Below are 22,987 nucleotides of genomic sequence, written 5' to 3' on the forward strand. Positions count from 1 at the left end.
CAAGAATGAAGGGGCGAGGACACTACTAGGAAAACGAATCAGAACAGAGGCGGCAGAAACTTTTCTCAGGAGCCTGGTTCTTTGAGTGGCAAAGAAGGCGATTTTCTTCCCTCTGTTCATCACCCGAGAAACAAGGTACAAGAGAGAAGGGGAGGTAGCAAGTGCTAGGGGGAGAAAGTGAAGACGATGGTCATGATAAAAAATTGCGCTGCTTCCAAGAAATGATGTAGTGACCTTCGCGGAGCTGTTCAAAATGCTCCCAGAATTTATCCTAAAAGAAAAAAAAGTTTTAGTTTTGCATGGGCCGGGAATCGAACCCGGGCCTCCCGCGTGGCAGGCGAGAATTCTACCACTGAACCACCCATGCAAGACACATATGGTTCTCTTCACCCCCATCTTTGATCGTCACAGAAACTTTGAGCCTTCATATGCCCTGGGCTTTTAAAGGTTTCCCTCCTTTTTTCATCTGCAAGTATATTGTTGGGGAGTTTCAAAAGGCCCGCCTTCCACATGTGCATTCCTCTTCTGAACTTTCCAACGTCTGCAAAAGTTTTAAGGTTGGCCTTAAATGACCTATAGTCTTTCCACACACGCTTAAATGCATACTGGGATAAGGGAAAGGATCGATGCTCCAAACAAATGGTTAGTTTATCATTTACTCCACCAAAGCTGAGGCAGCGATGGGAAGGAAAAAGGACAATGTCAGGAGTGGGATTCGAACCCACGCCTCCAGGGGAGACTGCGACCTGAACGCAGCGCCTTAGACCGCTCGGCCATCCTGACTGTGCTCTCTAAATTCCCCCTCCCTTCTCCTTGGCCGTACCAACCACAACATACTTTCAAATTCAGATTTTTCCAATTCATTTCACCCACTCCTTTCAACAACATTTCGTTTCTCGCACGCTAATCTCTCCCTCTGGCACCAGCACTAAGAAAGTCCACGTGTCCAGAACCATCCTTCCACACACGCTGGGTGCCCTTCCCACTCGCCTTTCCAGACAACACAAACACTCTCCTACGAATCTCAAAGACCCGCTACAAAGTACCCTACCCCTCCGCTGCTTCGCAGCACCTCCCTTTCCTACCCCGTCACTTTGCGGAACTTTCGCAGCTCAGCCCCGAGGCCATTCTTGCTAGGGCCTCCCTCTTTCCAACAAGCAGGGGCCCTGCGCCTAATGGAAGCCACGCAATGGCTCACTTGATATTGCGTCTGTGGATGAGACTGCGTAAGGGGAGAGTCACTTGGAGAAAGAACTGGAGACCTCACGTAGCGTCCGATCTCGCTGGAAACAGGATTCCCCAGAGAACAGGTCTCAAAGTCGGCGATCCTGTAGAAGAGTCGATTTAGCCGTGCCCAGGAGACACCAGCGAATGGTTGTGCAAGCGTCTCTTCCACTGTGCCCAGTGAAGCAAAGCTTAGACCGGGAGGTTCCTAGAAGGACATTCCAAAAAGAGAAGAGTTATGGGGTTAGCATGGAAAAGGATCAGGTCAGCACTGCAGCGAAGTGAAAATGGTCCAGGAGGGAAGAGACTCGCTCCAAGGAGCAGTCGATGGGACTGCTCTCGTTTCTCCCCCCTCCACTCATCTGCCCATAGCCATCATCCAGGTGCAGCTTCCTTATCTGATACTTTCTCAGCCACATCCCCTTACCCGCCACCTTGGATTTTCTTTCCCCTCCCTCCTCCTCCGCTTTATTTTGCTTCTCCATTACCTCCCCTATTTCACGTCCTCCTGGGTTTCCACTCAATCAAGAGTAACTTTCACTTCCCTAGAAGGTAATAGAGAGCACAAGGGTTTTTACTCTAAAATCCCTGTAATTGGTTAATTTAAAAAAAAAAAAAAAAAAAAAAAAAAAAAAAAAAAAAAAAAAGATAGTTCTATTCCTTTAACATTGATTACTTTGTAAATATTTTAGATTTCATTTTATACATTCAAAAACATTATCCTTAGAAATCCATAGGCTATTAGAGACTTTCTAAAGAGTCACACATACACACATACTTACAAGCACACCCTAATATTGTACACCCTGAAGTCGAAGCATTTCTTCCTTTAGAGAGCGGGTTCTTTAATTCTGAGGGGGGAAAAATTGATATCTAGGAGGATATGGGACCAAAGGTGTAATCTGGCAAGGTGGCTCGCGAGGTCAAAAAAGAGAGTGAAAGGTTTTTGAGGCGGGCAGAAGAGGTAGGAAAGAAGGAAGGTCTTTTCTGTTTTGTAAAGCTCAGAAGCTGTGGGACCTACGAAGCTCCAATCAGAGATTGGCAGGAGAAAAAAATATACATATATATGTAGAGGATAGGGTATATAGACAGTTGTAATGTGCAGTATACTTTTCTCATTAGGGGAGTGGCCTCTGCCTGTCACGCGAGAAGTTGGGGTTCGATTCCCAGATCAGGAAGTTGCGTGTATGTTTTGCATCCGCTCTCCTATTCCTTTCTCTGCAGCGGCCCCACTCCTGGCCCTCAAAGTCTCTCCAAAAGCAAAAGACGCCTTTGTGGCACTAGGAGACCCAGCCCCAAACGCATCATTTCCCTGGAATCCTTGTCCCATCACAAGCTTTCAAGAGGCCCTCTTCTGTCCCTTTGCTCCCCCTCCTCCTAGGCGCCCGCTAGCTGGCCCTTCTTCTACCCTAGGCGCTCAAGAGCATCTGCATCTCTTATTCCTTGAAGTCTCGATTGGGGTCTCCTTGTCAATCCCTCGATCGAAAAAGAAACCGGACAAGAGCCAGGAGGGTTCTTCGCAGAGGAAGCTGATGGACTGCTTTCGGAGCCTCTGCTAAGGACCTGTATCAACGCTGCCCCCTCTCCCCAGGGCTCAAAGGAGCTCGCCACTGTACTGTCTCTGAATGCAAGCGCTCTCGACTGCCGGGGGCACACAACTAGCACCCCCAGAAGGCTCGGTTCCACTCATGCAAAGACGCGCCAACTAACCCGACCAAAGGGGTCGTAAGGGAACTCAAGTCAAGGTCATGTAGAGGACCGCAGATGGTTTGGGCAGGGCTGTGGGCTACTGGAGCAGAACACGCCGGAGACGAGATGTGGCAACCCAACCCCCAGAGATCACAACGCAATGGTGGTCTTAAGCCCAAAACACAAGACCCCTTCTTGGTTCATTTCCTCCTGAGAATTGGCGGGCTTCTGAGAGTTGGTTTCCGCAGTCTTCCCACTAGCGTCGGCGGTAGTCCGGGGCCGCAGATCCTGGGCGAGAACGATCCGCGATTGTAGCTCGAAATCGAGGAGATGCGGGGACCTCGGGGCAATGAGGGATGAGGCTGAGCTCGGACAGTACCAGTCTTTAGTAGAAGTGACAGAAGCCCTGTGCAGGCCTCCTTGCCAAGGAGCCAAGAAGAGATCTGGGCTGGTCTCGGCTCGAGTGTGGTTCGAGCAGGACAAGTCCAGTCTCGGATAGAGCTCTTCTGCAGCAGGTTTCAGCGGGAGGATCAGTAAAAAAGCAGTCGGTTTGGGCCTGGGAAGAGAGACTTTTATAAGGCACAGATAGCAATACTATTCCTGTGTGCGTTGGTGGTATAGTGGTGAGCATAGCTGCCTTCCAAGCAGTTGACCCGGGTTCGATTCCCGGCCAACGCAACTTTTTCATTTTTTTTTCCTCTCCTCCCTGCGACCCCTCAGCACCCTTACACTTACTGGCCCCTGCCAAGTACCTCTCTTGATTTCACCCCACTTTAGAGACCTTGGTACTTATTCTCCAGCCTGAGAGTCCTAGGGAGCCATTCATCTCTCTTCTACCGCATCCTCTCCAATTATGGGGCTGTTGCTAGCTCTAGACCTCAAAACCCACTTCATTTCAATTGGACAGCAACGGAGTTACAATATGTGCAAGGTCTCTTCTTCTTAGAAGGCTGCATCTTTGGTCCACCAACAAGAAAGAGTCCCTTCGTACACGTCCTAGGAGTTCTTTATTCTGTAGGCACCGATAGTGGAATAGAACTTATCCTCACGCACTCCAAAGGATCTGATCCATTAGGACATTCTCTCTGAAAGTGGAGATCCAGCTAAAGCCGGATCCATTCTCTGAATATCTCGTTCAATTTGATTTTGATGTAGGTTCCGATTCAGAAACCTACTAAACTGTTACGTCATCTAGGTTTGAAGTGAAATAGACCTTCCGGAGGTAGCTGGATTGTTAGGATTCTTACAAGGTGCTCAGAATTGATAGAGACAATAATTATCTAATTTAGCATGGTTCAGTATGATTGATCTGATCTACAAGGAGATGTTATGGGCCAGAACTTGAAACAACGTGCTGAGTGGAATTGAGGAGACGGTGGTTAAATCTACTTTTCCATTGATTTAATCCTACAATAAATAATGGTTTCCTAGTGATATGATTGGTGTGTACTCTGTTGTAGCATATAAGCAAGAAGCTCTCAGAGCCAGACACACAAGCCCACTCGGAGGTGGAGACAGATTCATTCCATCTTCCACCTTTGTGCTGGCTGGAGGCTGACGTACAAACCTTTGGATTCGGAGACATTGGGAGGGAGCTAGAGGCAGAAGCTAGCAGAGGCAAAGGACTAGCAGCTTAAGCACTGAAACCAAGATCCAGAAGGCCTCCAGAAAAGTAGCCGAGCCCCAAGTGAAGGAGATAAGATTTTGACGGAGAAAATAAAGGATTTGGACTTAATCCCTGGCTGCATTCAGGGTGATTACACTGAACTGAAACTAAGACTGCTCCCAGAAGCCCCTCAAGAAACCTGCTCCCAGAAAACATTATATTTTAGAGAAAAAATTACACTGGATCACTGAAAAAAAAAAAGGGGGGGATATGAAGAGAAATGTTAGAAAGATAGAAATGATAGGTCCTGACAATTTGCTGGTCTTGGGAGAGGAAGGCCTAGGTGCCTTGAACATTGGCGGTACTCTTTACAAGAAGGAAAAGGGTTTGAGGGGAAAGATCTGAGATGCACTTTAGATATGGTGAGTTTAAAATGTCTATGGGACTTCTTCGAGGAAGTCTAATAGTTGGAGATGAGAGACTGGAGGTAGGGAGGAAGGTTAGAGTTAGTTAAGTAAATCTGAGAGTCAGCCACATAGGGATGATAATTGAAGGAGGAGGGTCCCAGTCTTAGGGATTCGTGGGACAAGCACTAGGCTTTGCCTACTATCCTTCTCTCCCTGTCCCCTTCCTATAAGTTTGGATTTGTATTTGCACGTGCTTGCTTCAGGATAAAGCAGAACGTGGAAGACTGCGGTCTTAATATGTAAGCCTCCCTCTCTTCTAGCATTCACAACCAATCGAGCTCTTTTTGAGTTACACCAGTTGTTACGCAACCATTTTTCAGTTGTCTGACTTTTTGTGACCCCCATTTTAGGATTTTTCTTGACAGAGATACTGGAGTGAGTTACTATTTCCTTCTCGAGCTCATTTTACAAATAAGGAAACTGAGGCAAGTAGAGTTAAGTGACGAATCCAAGGTAACACAACTAGTAAGTGTCTGAGACCAGATATAAACTGGTGAAAATGAGTCATCCTTCAGTCTAGGCTCTACGGCCGGAACTCTATTCACTGTTCCACCTAGCAGATAATAGGTAAAAGTAAAACCAGTAAAACCAGAGTAGAGAAAAAACATTGTTACTAAGCCCAAGGAAAAGTCTGCAGAAGCTCAAGTATTCTCAGAGGTCCTGAAGAGACAGGAAGGATAGGATATGGGGACAAAAGAGCAAATGAAGCGACCCTTTGAACTAAAGTTGGAAGGATGGCAGAAAATGAGAGACTCGGGCCAGGAAAGACGGGTAGAGATTTGGGTTTCGAATCCTTACGATGTAGGTTCTTTGTTCGTGAGAGGCAAACTGGCGTAGCATTTAATGGAATGGGCTAGCCTGTGAGAGAGGGCCAGGAGGGTGGGTGGCCCTAGATTGGTATTGCCGGTGGGTGAGAGTGGTTCAGGAGCTAACAATGTCTGCAACAAACACTAACTGTAGCATCCCTGGATAGCAAAAGTCGTGTATTGTGCTGAATGAAGAAGAGACGAGATTACATATTCAATCCCTGGTGGTCTAGTGGTTAGGATTCGGCGCTTTCACCGCCGCGGCCCGGGTTCGATTCCCGGTCAGGGAAGAACGTTTTTGTTGCACTGAGCTGGCCAGTTAGGCGAGCAAGGAACAAGTAACCAAGCTAACTCTTTATTCTGCTCCCTGTTCCCTGGTCAGTTCGTGCAGTATTATTTTTTCCGCCTCGGCCCCGCCACCAAATTTCCGGAAGTCAAAAGGAATCCAGAGCGGAATGGAGCCCTGCATGCACGCGTCCTCTTGGCTCGCTTGCATTGTCTGGTGTTTCTCGTTGGATGGGGCGGGTATGTGAGGGTTGCCTCTCAAGATGAGATGACTTTCGCAAGAAGGCTTGATCTGGAAGTATTTTATTTTATTTTAACTTTATGGCAGTTACGGCTTTTTGGTTCTTACTCCAAGAACTGAGTTGCACCTGAGCATCCTTTAGCAGTACCGGGTGACAAGGATTGGGAGAAGCCAGGTGAGGATGATAGTGCGGATGAGATTAGGAGTTCGCAGGGGCAGCTAAGAGCAAGAAAACAGCGGTGATTTAAAAAAAAAAAAAAAACATGCATGGGCCGGGAATCGAACCCGGGCCTCCCGCGTGGCAGGCGAGAATTCTACCACTGAACCACCCATGCCATACAAGGAAAGCTCCATCCTTCTCCCTCTAATCTTATAGAACTGACAGAGCACTCCGGGGGATCTGACTGTGTGGTCTTCTTCTGAAAGCCCCTGCCTCAACCAGAGCAACTTCTATTTCCACTTAATTTCTTTGGGATCCACTAATTCAGGCCTTCATTGCCTCTTAGCAGGACTCTCGTAATACTTGCTTGATCTTCCTTTTGCTAGTCTCTCTACATTTATTTCTGCCTTTCCAATTTTTATAGTTCTAACCAAAATCCATTTCCCAGTGCTCGTTTGTCTAATTTTCAAGAATTCGTTTATCCCACCATGTGGGATACGAAAGGGGGGCGAGGGGGCGCTAATCCTCTGTTTACAACTCAAAGCTAACAGTGGAAAGAAATAGAATACAGTGAAACCGAGAGTCCCTTTCAGAATAATGATTGTATTTTATAACCCTGTACAGACTATGAACACTGAATAGCTTCATTGAATAAGAAATTTGCTCCAAGGCAAAAACAACTCTGGTACCTTTGTTCCTGACTGATCTTCTTCGTTTTTTTTTTTTTTTGTTTTTTTTTTTTTAATTTAAAAAAATTATTTTTAAAATTAAATGTAAAAATTACTTTCAACATTCATTGTTCCAAAATTTTTAGTTCCAATTTTTTTTCTCCCTCTTTTACCTTCCCCCTCCCCAAGACAGCAAGCAATCTCACATAGGTTGTAATAGTACTCTGAGTCCTGAAATTTCTCAGGCAAAAAGGGGTTTCCAGTTGAAAAAGTTTAAGAAGCCCTGAGCTATGTCCATTTGCTGAACAACCAGACTAATGGAGCTCACCAGCAATTCAACCCATTGATGAATCAGACTAACAACAACAGATAAATCTATCTATCCAAGTTCTTTTTTTTTTTAATTAATTAATTTTACAAAAATGTCATGCATAGGTAATTTTCCATCATTGACAATTGCAAAACCTTTTGATCCAACTTTCCCCTTCCTTCCCCCAACCCCTTCCCCCAGATAGCAGGATGACCAATATATATTAAATGTTAAAGTATAAGTTAAATACAATATATCTATACACGTCCAAACAGTTATTTTGCTGTACAAAAACAATCTAGCCATGTTCTTTAAAGCTATCTAAAAGAAGAAATTTAAACTCAGTCTACCAATGTACTCAGCCACTCAGTCATACTCCCAGTGAACTTCATTCATAAGGCCTTCAGGAGAAAGAAAAATTCAGGGTTCTGTGGAAAATGCTTTATAAGCATTGGAAAAGGAATGGATGTCCATCAGTTGGGGAATGGCTCGGCAAAATTCTGTTATATGAAGGTAATAGAATATTATTGTTCTTTTAAAAATGATGAACAAGCTGATTATAGAAAGACTGGAAAGATTTACATGAACTGATACTGAGGCGAATGAGCAGAACCAAGAATACATTGTATACAGTAACAGCAAGAATGTGCCATGATCAGCTATGAACGATTTGGTTGTTCTCAGTAGTGCAGTGATCCAAAGCAATCCCAATAGACTTTGGACAGAAAATACCACCTGCATCTATAAAAAGAACAAAGGAGACAAAATGTAAATCAACACATGCTGTGTTCACTTCTTTTTTCTGGTTTTTTTTTTTAAATCTCTTCCATGGTTTTTCCCTTTTGCTCTGATTTTTCTCTCCCAACATGATTCACAAAGCAATGTGTATTAAAAATAAATAAAAATTTAAAATAAAAATAAAATTACTACAATTTTAAAAAGAGAGAAATGCTTTATAAGTGCTGTTGTTCCCAAGCCATTTTTTGGTAAATTACTTGAATAAGACCAGTCTAATATTAAGTAAAATCATATCATTAGGAAATCTGAGTTAGAAGTTTAATCACTTACAAATTTGCTCCTTGATTCTAAGGTAGTGTTAGGCCTTTAGAAGATTCAACTTGCTAATGATAGTGTGGATTAGGGGGAGTCAACACATAAGAGGTTCATGTTTTAATATTTCAAGCCTTATACAATGTCTTTATATGAGCTTTCCAACCTTATTTCATATTATTCCCCTTCATGAAAAATATTTTCTGTTATGGATTTTGAATGCAAACTTTTGTTGAGTAGAAGAATTATGATCTGAAAGTCAATCAAAGAGCATTTATTAATTGCCTATGTGCCAGACATTGTGCTAAACACCATCAATACAATGTAGGGGAAAGAAAAAAACATGGTCCCTGCTCATAGTTCATAGTGTAATGGGCTGGAAATAGGGGGAGATGCAAATAATAATTAAGAAACCAACTATGTACAGGATAAATTGAAGATAATCAACAGAAGAAAGGCACTAGGTTCCTGCAAAAGCTGGCATTTTACTTGGAACTTGAACGTAATCAGAGAGGGAAGGAAATGATGAAATGGAGGGAGAGTAACATTGTTCTCATCTGTTTTGCATGTACTTGTCTTTTCTGAGTGGGCCTGTATTGATAAAAGGAGAAGGAGAATAAAGAGAGGATAGTAAGCCTTTCAATTAATATTAAAAGAAAATTTTGTCCCTCAAACTTAAACATAATTGGAAATTAAGTAACTCCTAATGTTTAGCTGAATTTACTGGGTCTCATAATTTGTATAATTAGCTATCAGTCAAGACTAAATAGTCAATATGGAAGGTCTTGGGAATGTAGACTAAGAAATGTTAAAAGATAACTTTTTTTTTTTAAATCTGATCAGTTATTATTGGACTTGTGTAATTTGCTATTATTTGAATCTTTTTAATTTATACCTTTATCTGGTCCTGAAGCTACAGACTAGTGTAGTTAGTGATCTAACATCACAAATATTCCTCCGATTTGTTTTCCTTTTTCATTTGATAGACTCTCTAATTTTTATTTGCATTGGTAATTTTAACCTTGTAATGTGTAGAAATATCTAATACTTTTGAAAATTCTGTCATCTTCACAAAAAAGATCAATCCCTGAACGTTTATATTGCTTCAGAGTATTTTGTTGATAGAAAGGCATCTTTCTCTATAAGATAAACATCCTTGAAACAAATGTTGAATATAACAAATAATTGTTTAATAGATTTTATCACTGAGTAACAACTCAATTTACTCACTTCAACAGTAAGCATCATGTGACTAATACAACAGCCTCATTGCAATGAATGCTCTTTCTCCAGTTCCATTGTATATTTAATTTTAGCTTCCCCCCCCCCATGGGAGGACTACAAAAGAGGAAAAAATAAATGCCTGACTTTTTTAAAAAGATTTTTTTTTTATTCATGGGCAAAATGAACTATAGACAAAATGGAGTTGTTTTAGTTTTCTCAGCTAGATATACTACCAAAGTGGTTCTTTAGAGGTTGTTTATATAAGAGAAGAAAATCATACACTTGAGAACAAGATAAAGCCTTGCTTTTATGACAGTTCCTGTTGAAACTCAAAGATCAGAAGGATCTTGACACCCTCCTTCATGGTCTGTATTCATCAATTTGACCAGTTTTTTGTCATAGTCAAATGTCCCATTCAACTCTCTCCCCAGGAGATGTGTGAATATTTTTGGTGTGTCAGGATAAAAATCTGCAATAAAGTAAAACTGAGGCACAAAAATCTAAATATTATTTCTTAGCAAGACTAGCAGTGCCAATAGAGGCCAATGAATCCTCATTGACCAAAAACACACTTTACATTCAGAGCAGCTTTTTATACAGTTTGGTGATTACATAAAATCCCATGAAGAAAGCTAAACTAAGACTGTGTGCATTTCTTTTAGTGCACAGTTTTATAGCCCTTTGAGCATACTTCCATATTGCTTTCCAGAATGGTTAGATTAGTTCACAACTCTACCAACAATGTATTAGTGTCCCAGTTTTCCCTCATTCCAACATTCATCATTATCTTTTCCTGTCATCTTGACCAATCTGAGAGGTGTGTACTTCAGAGTTGTTTTAATTTGTATTTCTCTGATCAATAGTGATTCAGAGTATTTTTTCATATGACTAGAAATGATTTTAATTTCTTCATCTGAAAATTAACTGTTCATATTTTGACCATTTATCAATTGGATAATGGCTTGATTCTTATAAATTTGAATCAAATCTCTACATATTTTAGAAATTAGAACTTTGTCAAAACTCTTGGATGTAAAATTTTTCCTCAATTTTTTGTTTCCCTTCTAATATTGTCTGCATTGATTTTATTTGTACAAAAGTTTTTTAAACCTAGTATAATTAAAATTATCCATTTTGCAACAATCTGCAAACTTTGTGCAGAGATGTATAATTTTTTTTTTTTTTTTTTTTGCATCACCAGAACCAAGCAAAGGATTTGGGAGGATATTTAACAAGTGTTTGTTTAGCTGAATTGAATTGGTATCCATACAGTAAGAATTTGAACTCTGAACCCTATAGGTTGAGGAGTCTGCAACTCTTTTTTGGCTACACTTGATAGAGTAGTAAACCTTTTCTAACCAGAATCTGAGAAGATCTGGATATCTTGTTCTTTGGGTTCCCAAACTATTTAATGCTTTGTCCCATCTATTAACCACCTTTCTATTCTCTTCTCTTTCCTTGCTTTCCTCCTTCTTTTCTCCTACTCCAACCCAAGAGGCAGGCTATGTAATGTGGCTGAATATAGATCAAGACTATTAATTGACATTTGTATAACATTAAGATAAAAAGATCATTAAAGACATATTTAATTTTATTACCTGCATTTTCTTCATTTAAAAATCCAGTGATTTTTTTTTTTTTTTTAGTTCTCCTTTTTGAGCTCTCTGTAGCTACAAACATTTTTGCACATGGGGGTCCTTTTCCCACTTTTATGACTTCTTTAGGTTGCAAACCCAGAAGCAGCACTGCCGGATCAAAGGACATGCACAGATTTTATAGCCACAGTTCCAGATTGCTCTCCAGAATGGCTGGATCAGTTCACAATTTCACCAACAATGCATTAGAGTTCCAGTTTTCCCATGTCCCCTCCAATATTTATCATTATCTTTTCCTGTCAGTTTACCTAATCTGAGAGGTGTGAGGTGTTATCTCAGAGAGTTGTTTAAATGTGGTGACTTAGAACATTTTTTTTCATATTATTATAAATGGCTTTAATTTCTTCATTTGAAAATTGTCTGTGCATATCCTTTAGCCCTTTAACCATCAGTTGGGGAATGACTTGTATTTTTATAAATTTGACCCAGTTCTTTATATGTTTTAGAAATGAGGCTTTTAGCTCCTTCTAATGCCTTTAGAATAAAATACAAAGTCTTGTTTAGCATTGAGAGCCAGCCTGATCTGGTTCCAACCTATCTTTCTAGACTGATTCATTTAATTTTACAACTCCCTGGGTACTCCAATCCAAACGGGCCTACCTGACATTATAGCCAACATTCTGCCTTCTGTGAGCATGTTTGTTTCCCGTTCCTGGAACGCTCTCACTTCTCATCTCTGCCCCTCATAATTCTTTTGCTGTTGTTCAGTCCTGACTCTTCCTGATCTCACTTGCGGTTTCCTTGGTAAAGATACTGCAGTGGTTGGCTATTTCCTTCTCCGGGTCGTTTTACAGACAAGGAAACTGAGGCAAACAGGGTTAAGTGACTTGCCCAGGATGGAACATCTAGGAAGTCACATTTGAACCCACCAAGGAGTCTGGTCACTATTCCAGACCCAATACTCTATGCACAATGACTTTCCTGAGTATTATTCCCCCCCCCCACCCCGCCACGATGTGCTCTTCTAATTTTGACTGACTCACCTCTGTATGTATTTTGCATTTCATTTATGTATTCGTCTTGTTGTCCCGCTTGTAGAATGTATACTTAAGAAGAAACGGTTTGATTTCAATTTCTCCAGTTCTGACACAAAGTACTTGGCATTTAGTTGCAGTTTAATAAATTATCTAACGGATAATTGTTTAATTGACTAATTAGCCGTTATCTTAATTATTATGAATAATTGTAAATAACCATCTAATTGAAGGGAGGCAGAAGGGAGGCAAAAGGGAGGGCTCACGCATCCGCGGGCTCTCCCACCACACCTTGACCCTAGGGCGGGGATACGCGGGAACAAAGCCTCCGGTGTGTGCCTGGAGAGGGATGGAGAGCAGGGCTGGAAAGAGACTTCGCAGAAGCCCCTTTCGGATGCAGTCACCGGCCCTGCCTCCGCTGCTCGGCGCTCTCTCCCGCATCTTTTGCCGGAGGCTGGGGTTAGGGGATGAGTCTAGAAGAACCAAATTTGTTTTTGATTTGTTTTGTTTTGCTTTGGTTTTTTCCTCCTCTTTCCGCTCTTCCCCTTAACCCCGGCAGGGTGAGGATGAGACATTGAAAAGGCTTGCTGCTACTAATCGCAGCCCGGGGGTGCAGAGTGTTAAAATACTTGTAGAGAAGAAGAAGAAAAAAATAAAAAAATAAAAAAAGGTGACAAGTTTTTCCTTTTCCCGGTTTTTTCTTCCTAGGATTATTCATCTGAGGAATCTCAAGCCCCAGCGTTCGTCTGCGTTGGTGGTATAGTGGTGAGCATAGCTGCCTTCCAAGCAGTTGACCCGGGTTCGATTCCCGGCCAACGCAGTTGTGACTTTTTTTTTTAAGCGAACTAAATTGTCTAGACACCACAACCGCCATTGGATTCTCTCTCTTTTTTTTTTTTCCTGCCTTTTGTTCTCAGAAGAAATCGAAAAGCGCCAGCCTGTATTTCCTTTTCCTAGTTTTTCCCCCCTCCGCCTTTCCATTTCTTCCCTTCTCTCAGTTTGCCCCACCCAAACCTAGATCGGTGTCTGCAGATGCTAATCCGAGCTCTCTCGGAGCTTCCATCTCCTCTGAAAAGGTGGCAGTGTTACTTGAGAATATCTAAGACACCTCCAAGCTCTGATATTTTAAGGTGTCAAAATCATCGGCAGGCCTGTTGTCCCTTCCTGTTCCTTGAGGCTGTGTTGCTATATTGGATATTTTCATCCTGGGATGGTAGCAGTCCCGAAGCTTCTCCACAGAAGGGACATGATTTCCTTCTTTCCCTTCCTTCTTTCCCTCCCTTCTTCCCTCCCTTCCTTACTTTCTTCCTCCCTTCCTCCCTCCTCCCTCCTTCCTCCCTCCTCTCTCCCTTCCTGTGAATTTGGCGATCAATGGAGATGAGTCAATCTGGTACTAGGATGTTTGCCCAACACCAAACTTTCCAGGGGAGATGAGTCGATTTGGTTATAAGTTGTGCCCACCACAAAGTTTTCCAAATGATTTTAGTAAACGCCTTTCTCTCCCCCAGTCCTGGTTTCCTTGGGTCATTGAAATCATCCCTCTGAATCAAGCCAAGCATAGCCCACCTTCATCTCTGGTCAGACTAATCACAGCCTCAGACGTCATTTACATTATTGGACTATTTTTTGTACCCCACATATTAATTGCATAAAAGAGCTGTTTGGTCAAATGCATCCTTGTCTACTGAGGGGTCTTAGATCCAGCTTAATGGTTTTTGCTAGTCATACCGATAAATTTATCATGCTTTTCACTTTGTGTCTGGTTTTCTCTTTATGATGAAACTGTTATTGATACTGTATAAATAATTCTCTTACATTGTTCCCTTCGATTCACTCTTGTCTTCCTAGCTTTTCTGAAACTTGCCCCTTCATCACTTCTTATAGCCCAAGAATATTCCAGTATATACAACATGCCATAAGTTGTTAGGTTATTTCCCAGTTGATGATCATCCACTAAATTTCTACTTCATTGCCAGCACAAAAAAGCTGCTAGACATATTTTTGTATGTATACATCCTTTTCATCTTTTTTTGATCTCTTTGGAAGTAAAGGCCTGAAGAGTAAGTTGTGCTGAGTAGAAGGGTATAAACAGTCAAACAACTTTAGGGAGCATAATTCCAAATTGGTTCCCAGAATGGCTATAATAATACATAGTTCAACATAGTACATTAATAATAGCTAGCATTTATAAAGTCCTGTAAGTAAAACTTCTTAAACTATGGATTGCCAGCCCACATGGGGTCTTGTAACTGAGTGTGGGGGTCTCAAAATTATGATTTATTAACAATATATATTTGATTTATATACTAATTTTATATTTCTATATATCGTGGTCCCATAAAAAGGTCTTAGGCCAAAACAAAGCAAAACAAAACAACAAAACAAAACAAAACAAACAAACAACAACAACAGAAAAAAAAATGCCAGTGGAAAAAGTTTGAGAAGCTTTGGTTTGCCAAATATTTTACAAATATTATTTCACTTGATCTTTGCAACATTCCTGGAAGATAATTTATATTATTTCCCCCATTTTACAGATGAGGACACTGGAGTCAACAGTGGATAAATAACTTGTCCAGGGTTACACAGCTAGCAAGTCTCAAATCTTCCTGACTTCAAATTCCACTTTCTATCCATCATATCACCTACTTTCCTACATGAATGTATGTAATTTCCCATAGCCCCTCTAGAATCTGTCATTTTCTTGTTTTGCCAATCTTATGGGTGTGAGATAGAATCTTAGAGTGGCTTTAACGTGTTTCTCTATTAAGATGGAGCATTTTTTCATAAGTCAGACAGTCTATGCCTTAGAAAATTGCCTGTTAATATCCTTTAACTGTTTATCAATTGGAGAATGAATTTTATTCTTATACTTGAGTGTTAGGAAGATCAGTGATTAGAGAGTTTGACTTTATAAACCTGGGTTCAAATCTAGCCTCAAACATTTCTTAGCTGTGTAAATCACTTAACTTCTTTCAGAATAAAATGAGATTCTAGAGACCATTATTGATCACAAAATAGAACATTTTGATTACACCAAATTAAAAAGTTTCTGCACAAACAAAACTAATGCAAACAAGATTAGAAGGGAAGTAACAAATTGGGAAAACATTTTTACAGTTAAAGGTTCTGATAAAGGCCTCATCTCCAAAATATACAGAGAATTGACTTTAATTTATAAGAAATCAAGCCATTCTCCAATTGATAAATGGTCAAAGGATATGAACAGACAATTTTCAGATGATGAAATTAAAACTATTTCCACTCATATGAGAGAGTGTTCCAAATCACTATTGATCAGAGAAATGCAAATTAAGACAACTCTGAGGTATCATTACACACCTGTCAGATTGGCTAAGATGACAGAAACAAATAACGATGAATGTTGGAGGGGCTGTGGGAAAACTGGGACACTGATGCATTGTTGGTGGAGTTGTGAAAGAATCCAACCATTCTGGAGAGCAATCTGGAATTATGCCCCAAAAGTTATCAAAATGTGCATACCTTTTGACCCAGCCATACTACTACTGGGCTTATACCCCAAGGAACTACTAAAGAAGGGAAAGGGACCTGTATGTGCCAAAATGTTTGTGGCAGCCCTTTTCATAGTGGCTAGAAGCTGGAAGATGAATGGATGTCCATCAATTGGAGAATGGTTGGGTAAACTATGGTATATGAATGTTATGGAATATTATTGTTCTATAAGAAATGACCAACAGGAGAAATACAGAGAGGCTTGGAGAGACTTACATCAACTGATGCTGAGTGAAACGAGCAGAACCAGAAGATCATTATACACTTCAACAATGATACTGTACGAGGATGTATGCTGATGGAAGTGGATTTCTTCAACATAGAGAAGAGCTAATCCAATTCCAATAGATTAATGATGGACAGAACCAGCTACATCCAGAAAAGGAACACTGGGAAATGAGTGTAAACTGTTATTTTTACCTTCTGAATCCAATTCTTCCTGTGCAACAAAAAATTCGGTTCTACACACATATATTGTATCTAGAATATACTGTAATATATTTAACATATATAAGACTGCTTGCCATCTGGGGGAGGGGGTTGGCTGAGGAAGAGAAAAAATCTGAATAGAAGTAAGTGCAAGGGATAATGTTGTAAAAAATTACCCATGCATATGTACTGTCAAAAAAAATGTTATAATTATAAAATAAAATAAAAATTAAAAAAAAAAAGAATAAAATGAGATTATAGTTAAAAAGCCCTTGACACAGTGCCTGGCACATAATAAGTACTATAAAAGGTTAATTATTATTGTTATTTGAGTAAGTTTCTGATATATCTTGTATATGAGAAAGTGATATGTTTAAGGTTCAGTCCTAAATGGTGAAATTTAGATTCAAGAATCGAATTATGAGATTTAGGAGAGCAATTAGCACCAAATGTTGGGGTTTGGTCATGTAAATAATTCACAAAGATGATTTTCTTTGGTAAAAGTGGATTTATTATCATTTCTAGTCATATGAAAAGGTGCTCTAAATCATTATTGATCAGAGAAATGCAAATTAAGACAACTCTGAAGTACCATTACACACCTGTCAGATTGGCTAGGATGACAGGAAAAGATAATGAGAAATGTTGGAAGGGATGTGGGAAAACTGGGACACTAACACATTGTTGGCTGGCATTTAGCCGTTCTGGAGAGCAATTTGGAACTATGCTCACAAAGTTATCAAACTGTGCATACTCTTTCATCCAGCAATGTTTCTGTTGGGCCTATATCTCAAAGAGATCTTAAAGGAAGGAAAAGGACTCACATGTACAAAAATATTTGTGGCAGCCCTTTTCGTAGTGGCAAGAAACTGGAAACTGAGTGGATGCGCATCACTGGGAGAATGACTGAACACGTTATGGTATATGAATGCTATGGAATATTATTGTTCTGTAAGAAATGCTCAGGAGGATCATTTTAGAGAGACCTACAGGAACAATGCTAAGTGAAATGAGCAGAACAAGGAGATCATTGTACTCGGCAATATCAATATTATATGATAATCAATTCTGATGGACTTGAATCTTTTCAACAATAAGATGATTCAGGCCAGTTCCAATGATCTTGTGATGAAGAGAGCCATCTACATCCAGAGAGAAGACTGTGGGAACTGAATGTGCATCACAACATAGCATTTTCACTCTTTTTGTTGTTGTTCATTTGCATTTTGCTTTCTTACTCATTTACTCTCCTTTTTTATCTGATTTTTCTTGTGCAGCAAGAGAATTGTATAAATATGTTTACACATAAAAATTAGATTTATTTATGAGAAGAGGTAACAGACAAAATAAAGTGGTATAAGAGACACCAGAAATGGCAAATATGGAATAGAGTTGGGACAACATAGAATTAGAGACCATGAGGCAGAATGCCATGATAGGTTGTAATGAGTCCTAGTGAGACTTGACCATGTCAGTTAGCAGATATAATTCAGGGAGAGGGAGAAACAGGAAGGGAAAGCCACCCTCTCTATTAATTGATTAAAAGTTTTCCTTTATAACTGACATGTTTTGCTCCAGAAACCTGGCCACTTCCCTGAGTAAAAACAGTCAACCAAGCAGAAAGAATAAATTATTCTTCTAGGGGGACCCTTGAGACAAAAGCACCCTGCATCTAGAAAGCTGCTCTTTCTGAAGGGCCATATATAAAACAAAAATATTATGGCATAGTGCCTTCTTTGTTCTTAGACTATATAAACCCATAGTATGAGAGAAACTTTGGAATATTACCCAAGGGAGTATGCTTTGACTGGGACCTTCTCACTCTGGGACCATGGATGGCTAACTCCATATTCCCCAGACAACTCAGGTACTGGTGCTTCCCCAAATGTTGTTTGTTTCTTTCTTTCTTATAGTCATTATTTATTAGGATTCTTACAAGGCGCTAAATCGGTTGCCTAATTTAGCATGGTACTTAACAGTTCTCTAGTTCAGAGTTCACACCTTTCACACCTTTCAAAAAGCATATAAAAGGACAAACCCACTGGAAGCTCCAGAAGATTCAGAGTCAGGATTCAGTCAAGAGATTCACAAGTCCAGGAGATTCACAAATCTAAAGGACAAGCCCACTCATGGACTTCTAGGAGATTCATAAGCCCACAGAAACCCACAATCCCACACTTTTGGAGGCAGAGTCTGATTCATTCCAACTTCCACCTTTGTCCTGGCTGGAGACATTGGGAGGATGAGAGGCTGAACCTCAGTTCCATTAAAACACTTAATAGTCAGGTCATCTTTTAAAAATATTTGCTTCAAAGGTTTAAAACATATAAGGACAAAGGACGTACAAAGGACAAAAAACATATAAACATTTCCCTCCAGCTGAGGAGCATCCCTCCTATATCTCTGATGTGGCAGGTGAATATGAAATAAGTGAGGAAACAAAGATTTGAACTTCCAAGGGTATCAATTCATTAAGCAATATATTCAAGTTGTTCAATGAACCAGGACCAGACTGACTCAGATTTGGCACTGGACCCCCAATTACAGGGGGAGACAGATTTTTATGTGTAAAAACATTTAGTCAAATGAGACAACTTAATTAAAAGGAAAAAAAAAACACTTATGCAGGATTCAAAATTAGGTAATCTGATATCTCATTAGAAGAAAGATTAGAGACTTTCCACGTAGGGAGGGAACGGGTGTAATTTCCCGAAATCAGAAAAAAAGGGGGGTGGTGGGGTGTTCTATTCTCTCCAAATGACAGTATTCAGTCAAAATGAACAAATGTGAGAAAGTGGCAAGGCCCGAGAAACCCTAAAGTGGGCCAGCCTTGGGAATGGTGCAAATAATGATGACCAAAAGCAGTAATTCAATATGGATTCTGTTGGTCTGTAAACTGAAGAACTCAGTGATGGGAACTACCCCACCCCAATCACTTTACAATTGTACCTCTAAATCATAATATTAGCATATCAAGCTAATCTTTGTTTCTCTTTTACTTAGTTATCTCCTTGATTTAGATTCTTTGCTAGATTCCCCAGGAACTTTAGCCAGCTATCAAATCTTTCCAAAAACTCCAAGTTTTTCAATTTGGAGTCTGAGTGTGTGAATTCTTTTGCCAAACCCATGACACTGACCAAGAGGGCCCTAATCTTGTTAGGGTGTCTTTTTCCTCAACAAAAAGAATATGAAAGCGATAACTGACCAGTATGAAACAAGTTTTCAGATAAGATGTATGGGTTACCTGAGATGTATAATTATGAGAAAATTCCTTGCATCAATCTTTGGATCTGACAGAGCTTTTGGTTAGCATAGTGTAGGTTTTTAATTAAGGATTTCTAAATATCAGGTAAAGATAGTCCATCTTTCTAGCCATACATGGCTAGATTCAAGCCATGCAACAAAATCCTCTCATAGTTCCCATAATTGAACAAAGTTTTCTCCCAAGACAGAAACTGGACTAGACCCATACTTGATTAGAAAGGGAACTAAGTTAGATCCAGGCCTGAGATATCATATAGAGTCAGTGTGGTTCACTCAATTTCCACAATTAATTATTTGCTATTCTAATCTCCCCATTTTTCTCACTGAATAAGGGAAGATTAGGCTCACACTAAAGCTCAAATGCTAGATGCCTTCATCTCACCCAAGTTCAAGTTCAAAATTTCACACAAGTAATATCCTGAACCATTGTTTCTTAGGGGTTTCTTGCAATAATATCCTAATATGGCTTAAATATTGAGGTTGAGGTAGCCAGTACTACAGGTCTACCTCAGTGTTGTTTTCCTTAATTATTTTTCCTCCTAACTCTCTGAAATAATTTTTGTTCTGGCCCTCAACTTCTTTCTCTAAAACTGTTGGAACAATCTTATAACCTATCTTCCTGTCTCAGGTTTATTCCTTCTCTGATTCACTAACAGCATTCACATTGCTGTATTTATGCCTCTCCTCAATTTAAAAATCTTGAAGGACTCCCCATTCTAATGTTCTAGACTCTCAAAAGTTTGACCCCAGCCTACTGTACTGGGTAGACTAATCAATGAAGGCCTACAATAGCCTAACCTAGTCCAAATCAATAGGGAGATTTGGTGAGTCTGTTTATGGAAATTCATGATGGAGGGGCTTTTCCTTATTTCAGAGCATTCTGAGATATTCTAATTACTGCATGTTGGAAGGGAAGCTGGGAAAGACTCTTTTTAATTGGCTACTGAGCTGGAAATGAATTGCAAACAAAGGAAGACAGGAGGCCACCATTTTGCTTTTTTTTTTTTTTTTTTTTTAAGTAACTGGTATTTTGTTTTTTTCCACTTACACGTGTAATCATGTAAATACATTTCCATATTAATCATGTTGTGAAGGAAGAAACAGAATAAGAGGGAAAAGCCACCAAAAATAAATAAGGTGAATATTGGTATTCTTCAATCTACATTCAGATTGCATAGTTTTCTCTATATATGGGTAACATTTTCCATCATGAATCTTTTGGAATTGTCTTGGATCATTGCTGAGAACTAAGTCATTCACAATTCTTTTTTGAACAACACTGTGATTATGCTGTACAATGTTCTACTAGCTCTGCTTACTTCACTCAGCATCAGTTAATGTAAATCCTTCCAGGTTTTTCTGAAATTTGTCTGCTCCTCATTTCTTATAGCAAATAGCATTCTATTACATTCATGTACCACAATTTGTTCAGCCATTCCCCAATTGATGAACATTCCCTCAATTTCCAATTCTTTGTACCAAAAAAGAGCCTTTATAAGTATTTTTGTACATGTGGGTTCTTTTCCCTCTTTTATGATCTCTCTAGGATACAAACCTGATATTTATGGATCAAAGGGTATGGAGTAGTTTTATAGTTCTTTGGTTATAGTTCTAAATTGCTTTCCAGAATGGTTGGATCAATTCACAACTCCACCAACAATGCATAATTATCCTAATTTTCGCACACCTTCTCCATATTTATCATTTTCCTTTTCTTTCATATTAGCCAATCTGATAGATGTGAGATGGTAACCATTTTGCAATTTTTGCCTACTGAATGAGATAAGGTGAGATCTCTCAAGACAGTTGCGAAAATCGAGTAAGGCTTCATCTACTTCAGAATTCTAGTAGGCCTGAAGGACTTTGAAGTTCAAGTAAAGGACATTGCCTTCCCCTCCTATGATATCTCCCTATTTCATCCAAATATGGGCAACTATGTACTTATTGGTCAAGTTCAATTTCATGGGTAGATCTCGCGTTTAGAATGTAAGACTCTCAGCCAATGAGGATGAGGGTCAGTGGTGGGAGGGGGCGTTTTGCGTTAGGGATTAAAGGTGCTGTCCTGCCCACAGGAGGCGCTTCCTCTCTTCGATAGTCTACTCGAAGAGTGGGACGCCCTTCTCGCGAGAATGTACAATAAACTTTGCTTTTCTCTAGAGCTCTCTCCAGCTTTTTTTATTAAATGGTGTTCCCTCACCATTTCCGTACCACACAGTTTGGGGGCTAGTCCGGATCCTTTACTCGGTGAGTAAGTGAACTCCTGGGTGCTAGTGGGATGGCGCCCTGCCTTGATTTAGGCAGCCCGCCAGCATCCAGGGGCTTCTCCTTGCTCCCTGACGTAGAGTGGACCCGAAGTGGAGAAACTCAGAGAAAAGCAACGGAAACTCCGCGGTGAAAATCCCAACCGGTTGGTGGAGGACAGATCAGTCAAGAAATTTGCTGCGCAGCAACCCAGTGGAGGTAAGCGTCCTGTGAAGCCCCTTGAGTCTAGTTATAGGTTCTGGAGGGGGCTGTAGACGGTAGACAGGAAGAGAGCTAGGCCTTCCTGGGTGACTGGGTTAACTGGTGACAGTTAGCGTGTTTGGGCGTTTAGGAGTCTGTTAAACTCCTTCCAAATTCAATGGGTGTGGCCTAGTCCCAGCCAGCCCTCGCGGAGAGAAATGAGAAAAATATCAGAAAATACCGGTAGATATTCCCTTGGGAGATAAATTAAGTAATTGGAACAAACTGCCAAAATATGAGGAAAAATAAAAAGCAAGAAAAAGATAAGGTATTGTTGTTTTGTTGCAGACTGGTGGTGCCAAAAGGATTAAATGGTACCTGAAAGGAAGGACCTGAGAGGATTTAATTCCATTAGCCCTTCCAGGGGCCTGCGGGCAGGGAGGAGAAATAAGTCTTTTGAAGCAGGGGTCGTTTCAGCTGACCAGAAATAGCTGTTAGTAAATCCCATTTGGGATCAGAAACCCTGTACATGGGGAAGTATGTGGGATTGAGCGAGTGAAGATGGTGGCTTCCTTCCTCTTCCTCCCACGTGTCCTGACTGCAGCAGGGCCACGTGGGCCAGGGGAAAGAAACCGCTATTTGGTGAAGTTCATTGTTTTAAATCTGACAGCAAAGTAGTTTTATATTATTGGGAATTTAAAGCTGTGATTGGGATTTTAAGTTAAAACATAGGTTTTTAAAACAATGCTGGTAGCTTACTTAGGGGAGGTTGTGGTTGTATCTCCCTACTTCGATGGTATGTTTGCTAGAGGTATTGGGTAATTTGTAACTGAGCTATGCCTTAAGTATTTGTCAGCTCTGTTGGGCATGTATTAAGTTTTATGAAATTTGGGTCAGTTACGTGCAAACATTGAAGTGTAAAGTTTAAAAATGTATACATATATATTTACTTAAAGGCG

At 40.3% G+C, this 22,987-nt stretch overlaps 1 long non-coding RNA gene and 6 other non-coding genes across 7 annotated transcripts; 3 read left to right on the plus strand and 4 right to left on the minus strand.

Moving 5' to 3' along the window:
- Nucleotides 1-296: 296 nt before the first annotated feature.
- TRNAG-GCC (transfer RNA glycine (anticodon GCC)) lies at nucleotides 297-367 on the minus strand. Its single transcript has one exon. It is a non-coding gene; the product is annotated as a tRNA-Gly (tRNA).
- Nucleotides 368-441: 74 nt separating this feature from the next.
- LOC141541860 (uncharacterized) lies at nucleotides 442-2,368 on the minus strand. Its single transcript, XR_012481923.1, has 3 exons — nucleotides 2,007-2,368; nucleotides 1,713-1,769; nucleotides 442-1,432 (listed from the first exon to the last, which is right to left on the minus strand). It is a non-coding gene; the product is annotated as an uncharacterized LOC141541860 (long non-coding RNA).
- On the minus strand, nucleotides 701-783 carry TRNAL-CAG (transfer RNA leucine (anticodon CAG)). The gene has a single exon. It is a non-coding gene; the product is annotated as a tRNA-Leu (tRNA).
- A 1,151-nt stretch (nucleotides 2,369-3,519) lies between the features above and the next one.
- On the plus strand, nucleotides 3,520-3,591 carry TRNAG-UCC (transfer RNA glycine (anticodon UCC)). Its single transcript has one exon. It is a non-coding gene; the product is annotated as a tRNA-Gly (tRNA).
- Nucleotides 3,592-6,010: 2,419 nt separating this feature from the next.
- TRNAE-UUC (transfer RNA glutamic acid (anticodon UUC)) lies at nucleotides 6,011-6,082 on the plus strand. Its single transcript has one exon. It is a non-coding gene; the product is annotated as a tRNA-Glu (tRNA).
- A 500-nt stretch (nucleotides 6,083-6,582) lies between these two features.
- On the minus strand, nucleotides 6,583-6,653 carry TRNAG-GCC (transfer RNA glycine (anticodon GCC)). Its single transcript has one exon. It is a non-coding gene; the product is annotated as a tRNA-Gly (tRNA).
- A 6,454-nt stretch (nucleotides 6,654-13,107) lies between these two features.
- On the plus strand, nucleotides 13,108-13,179 carry TRNAG-UCC (transfer RNA glycine (anticodon UCC)). Its single transcript has one exon. It is a non-coding gene; the product is annotated as a tRNA-Gly (tRNA).
- The last annotated feature ends 9,808 nt before the right edge of the window (nucleotides 13,180-22,987 follow it).

The sequence above is a fragment of the Sminthopsis crassicaudata genome, chromosome 4, assembly GCF_048593235.1.
Source record: "Sminthopsis crassicaudata isolate SCR6 chromosome 4, ASM4859323v1, whole genome shotgun sequence".
Taxonomy (NCBI): Eukaryota; Metazoa; Chordata; class Mammalia; order Dasyuromorphia; family Dasyuridae; genus Sminthopsis; species Sminthopsis crassicaudata.